We start from the raw sequence: 5,587 nt of genomic DNA, 5'->3' as shown, positions 1-5,587 counted from the left end.
GGATTTTAGTGCTTATGAATAAATACAGTACCTAAATGCTGGGAGGTAGGGTCAAAAGAAACGAAGAATGAAATAAAGTGAAGCGATTTAAAGGTGGTTTCCTGGGAGTATTGAGATTTTGAGTTGGGTTGAACTTGGACATGGATTGGTGGAGATAAAATGGCAGAGCACTCCAAGGGGAAGAAAACACATGATCCCACCTGTACTGATGATGTCAGTCATTCTCCGACACTGCCTTGAGTAGAGAGATCACGCAGGGATGTGGGAGGTGTGAACTCAAAAGAGGAAGAACCTTGTTTATCTCGCCTCTAGAGAAAACTAGACTTTCCTGTATGCGACTCTCTTTTAACATACTCCAACTTCAGAGGCATCCACAATTGTAAAAGGTTGAATGTATCTACCCTCTTACTCTCTTCTACTCCTAGTACTAGAATGGTAAAAAGACCTCCTGAAAGAAGCAAACATTATTACACAGTTAGAGAGCCTTTTGTTCTTAATGGCATTTCATCAATGAGGATATCTGATATTTTTAAATTCAATTCAGATCAAGTAAACATGCATTTGCTGAATACCTGCTGTATACTAGGAACCATTCTGAGCACTAGAATAAACAAAGATGAATACATGATGGTCCCTGCCTTGAAGAAGCTCACAGTCCTATAGAGAATGCAAACATTTGAATTAGTGAAATACCACGTGTTGAGTGCTGCAGTGGACCCATGGAACAGTGTGCCCTTTCAGAACAATGTTCCCCCAAAATGTAGCTTTCTGCTTATTCTTCATAAATCTTTCATCTTTCTTAATCCTTGTTAGAGTCAGTCTGGAAAAACCTACAGAAAAACTATGTCACAAGTAATCTTAATTAAGAATTATCTACTTATTAGACAATAGGCTGCTCCAGTAAAATGCCATCCTGAGAAACTGGGAGCAAATGAGCCCTGAGCATTCAAGCTTGGAGCTGTTGCTAGGAGCAGTCAAACAGGAAGAGACAGCTTGGCATTTTTGTCATTGCACCTGGCGTGAGAGAATACCACTCTCTTTCCCCACCCCAGCAATCATGTAAAATAATACCTCTGCTTAACTCTGGAAGAAAGCATCTGCTATGGCTAAGATAGCTCTGGAATACCAGACCTCCATATCCCAACCCAGCATGGGATCTGATGAGACCCGAGGACCAGTCACTAAAGCTCAGCGTGGCTAGGGCACTTGGGAGTGAAGCTATAACTTATCCAGTGTGTCTTCTCTGTATGTGAGCTAAGGGAGAAATGCCCCTCAAACAAGACACAGAAAATGAAGGAGGGGGTCTAGCCAGGGCAGCAACTTTGAAACAGGCGAAAATAAAGACTCTCCTTGTGGCAAAGAGCACAGCTGATACAATTCAATTCTAATCCAGAAGACAACCATCAGTCAAGAAAGCACAATTACTTGCTGAATTACAGGAGTATGCCAAGACAGCAGGGATACAACTGAGGACAAAACAGATGCAGGTGTTACCCTTATGGACTTAAAATATTTAACAGGTAAATGTTAAAAGTGTAATTACAAGTACAGTGAATACAGGGAAATACAAGGGGCTATCATAGCATGTATAAGGGCCTTAGCCTAGTTTGGGGGGATCAAGGAAGACTTGCCTAAGGAGGTAATATTTAAACTAAGATGAAGGTTGAATAGGCATTTACTAAAGAGGAAGTGTTGACTACCTGACCATCATAGAAACCAGACCCAGCCTGAGAGAACGAGGCCAGAACTGGAACTTCACAAAAGGAGAGAATCCGTTTTAACCATGGACCTACTGATACTCTTCATCTTCACTGAACCTCTAGAAACTGGTCAGGGATGAAAGTTCGGCTTTCAGGGCTGAGATCCAGGGAGCTTTGAGGAGGGACCTGAGGAGTCTTGTCAGAGAGGGAGGCTCAGAGGCCCACAGGAAGCCAATCCCAGGAGAGTCTGAATGGACTTAGGAGATTCCACAGAGATTACAAGGCTGTCCATGGAGGAATGCAGAAGGATGGCATCTTTTATTTATTTATTTATTTATTTATTTATTTATTTATTTATTTATTTATTGAGATGGAGTTTCACTCTTGTTGACCAGGCTGGAGTACAGTGGCACAATCTAGGCATACCACAACCTCTGACCCCCAAGTTCAAGCCATTCTCCTGCCTCAGCCTCCTGAGTAGCTGCGATTACAGGTGCGCACCACCACACCCAGATGATTTTTTGTATTTTTAATAGAGTTGGGGTTTCACCATGTTGGCCAGGCTGGTCTCGAACTCCTGACCTCAGGTGTTCCACCAGTCTCGGCCTCCCAAAGTGCAGGGATTACAGGCGTGAGCCACTGCACCTGGCCGAGGGTATCTTTTTGAGCTTTAAAGTTCAATAGTTATGGCCTCTCCAAAAAAAAAAACAAGAAGCCGTCAGAAGTCAACTCAATAGAATACTATGTGTAGAAAAAATATGTACTTCATGGGAAGTTGTGATGATGGTTTTTTCTCTTGCTTTTACTTTTCTTAACCCCAGTAACCCGAAATTGGCCACACTTACACACAAAAGAATATATCTTAATCAAAAATTAACTTCTGACCTATAGTAAAAAGTGGCAGAAATTTTAAAAAAATATGTGTACTCAAATGCAATTAAATTTAAAATTGTGCTACTTTATTCTTCTCTCACACTTTATGTTTTAAAAACGTTTATGAGTCTGGAATAAAGCAAGATGGTGGCAAAGGAGAAGAAAGCTATTCCCAAATGTGGGATTCGTTCCTGCAGACCTAGTCTTCGTCCTTCACTATCAGTCTAGTCGTTGCCCTGAAGGTGACTTTTCATGGACTGACTCAATGGGCTCTCTCACCTTCCAGTTTCCTGTTGTGAGGTGATGTACGCAGGAGATTGGAAGGCAGGAAGGTGAGTTCCAGGTGTTTATTCTAAGAGTTGCTGGAATAAACACCTGGAACTCAGCTACATTCTTCCCCCCATGGCCATGGCACCTGCAGGGTCGTTGCCCTACTAAACCCTCCCACCCTTTCCCACTCACCCCTCCAGGTCAAAGGTTAGTGCCAGCCCCGCACTGTGCTGGCTCAACATGACTGCACTGCCCCTGAGCAGGACCTCCTGAAACTGCCAGAACATTTATACAAAACAGTTCTTTCCTTAAACCCAGTTCCCTCATTTGAGTAGGCCAGAATCCTGGCTGAGACACCAGAGAGCTTTACACCAAACTTCTCAAGATTCTTGATAGAGAGAGATGGAGCACTGGGGTCAGAGACAGTCAAGAGAAGAGCAAGAAAATAGCAGCAAAAGCAGTTTCTTTGTCATTTCCTGAAGCTTCAGAGACTTCCCAGGGAGAAGAGGGTGAGGGCGTAAGGCCAAGGGGGCAAAGATCAGATTCTTTAGACAAAAGCATGAATGGAGGGAAAGGGCCAAAATAATAAAATGACCAAGAAAGCTGCCATTCCTTAACAACTTACTACATGCATAACATTATGTTTAACCATCTACTTACATTATCTCATACAATTTCATAAAAGCCCATTTTCCAGGTAAGAAAAGTGGATGTAAGTAGGTTACTTTGCTTGGTCATGGTGGAAAGAGCTGAATATAATGGCAGGTTGGTTTATGACAAGAGCCCGAGACCTTAACAGTACTGACACCACTACACCCACACTAAGACTCTGAGAAGCTCTAACAACTGCTGTGTGGTGAAAAGGAATAGAGCCTGGATGCTCTGGAAACCTTGTGCCAGCCCCAAGAATCTGCAGCTAGGTTTAAATACCAATCTGCTTAGATGATTACATCCTTGTTTGAATAGATGGCTTGTTATGGTTTAAACATTTGTGTCCCCTCCAGCGTCCATGTTGAAACTGAATCTCCAATACAAGAGTATTAAGAAGTGGGGCCTTTAGCAGGTGATTAGGGCATGAGGGCTCCTCCCTCACGAATGGGATTAAGGCTCTAATAAAAGAGGCTGTGCTGAGCACTCGACTCCTTTTTGCTCTTTTATTTCTTGTCATGGGAGAACACAGCAACAAGCTGCCATCCTGGAAGGAGAGACTGGGCCCTCACCAGGTGCTGAACCATCCAGTGCCTTGACCTTGGACTTCCCAGCCTCCAGAACTGCAAAAAAAGTAAATTTCTCTTTTGTTTAAATTACACAGTTTTATGTATTTTGTTAAAGCAGTACGAACAGAATAAAATATAGTTTGTCACCATCTTATCTTTTGTTTCTTTTATCTTTCGTTAACTTTTGTTTTGCTTTCTTTTGCTTTAATCTTTCTGTTTTCCCATAACTTCTTTGTTCCCTAAACAACAAACAAAAACCAAAGTCATAACACAGCTTTATTATAATTGAAACAAAGGGGAAGGACTATTTCCACCATAGGCCAAGGAGTCTAGGAAGCCTTAGAAACCCAAGAGACCCAATTCAGACATGGCAGCAAGAGAGGAATCCTATGAACACTCCTCTGTGAAAACGGGAAGACTTAAAAGCAGAAGTTTGGCAGAAACGTCAAAACTACAAAACACAAGAAGAGAAGAATGCAAAGTTCATTTTTTCTTTTTTCTAACAGTATTGACTACATTATGTGTGGGGCCCAGCGAAAAATGAAAATGCAGGGTCCCTTGTTAAAAGAATTATTATTAAGAATTTTAAGATGGCAACTGCAAAATATTAAACTAAGTATAGGACCTTCTGAACTACAAGGCCCAATGTGATCGCACAGGTCACATGCCCAGGAAGTTGCTCCTATTCCTACAAAGATATTTCCTGTCAAAGTAAAATCGACTTTTGTTAGCCATTTTTTTAAATAAGGGAGTTAGCAGATAAGACTGTAGAGAAAGCAGACCGGCATAGGCCAAAAATTACATGGCATACAGTAATGCCACCAAACTGTCATTGAGTATAAAAAGTAGCAGCCCAGAACACTGATTCAGGGACTCATGATGGTCAGCCATCCTTGAATCTAAAGTTTGCTGTCAGAGGAAGGACATTCCCAACTCACCCGCCAGGGCTTTTGCTGGAAACTCCTCTCTCCACTCATTAATCTCAGGGCCAACACAGCTGTGGTTTCCAGGAAACAACAGAGACCCTGATGCAGGGACATCCTCAGCAAACATTCATTTAAATAGATTACTGTTGTCTAAAAAGTCAATTAAAAAAAAAAGAACAATGGTAATCAACAAATTTGAGCACTTAGAACCTGCTTCAAATTTGCCTAAACGTTGATTAATTGCTATTAATTTTGCAGGGTAAAGATCAAATTACCATTTGTTTCCATCTGCTCATAAAAAATTAGTTTAATCTCTAAATATTAATGAAAAGCGTTCATTTATAACTGAGGAATTTTCAGCTTTCTAGCTATTACCGTCACTGATGTAAATTTATCAGGAGTGTGTCGGTAAAGTCAAATCACAGACCAATAGAAGTTCTCGCTAATTGGAAAATCAAATACCAGGCTTTGGCCAGAGCTCACTAATTTTCCCTAGTGCAGTCTGCATAGCTGAAGGAAGGGGGGTAGACCTTTCTCTTTGATTGTACAGTCAAATTAGACCATTTATTTTTAAATCACTCATTCTTTATAATAGGCATTT

This window comes from Mandrillus leucophaeus, unplaced genomic scaffold, assembly GCF_000951045.1.
Source record: "Mandrillus leucophaeus isolate KB7577 unplaced genomic scaffold, Mleu.le_1.0 Scaffold94, whole genome shotgun sequence".
NCBI lineage: Eukaryota > Metazoa > Chordata > Mammalia > Primates > Cercopithecidae > Mandrillus > Mandrillus leucophaeus.
Note: the sequence above shows the minus strand (reverse complement) of the source record.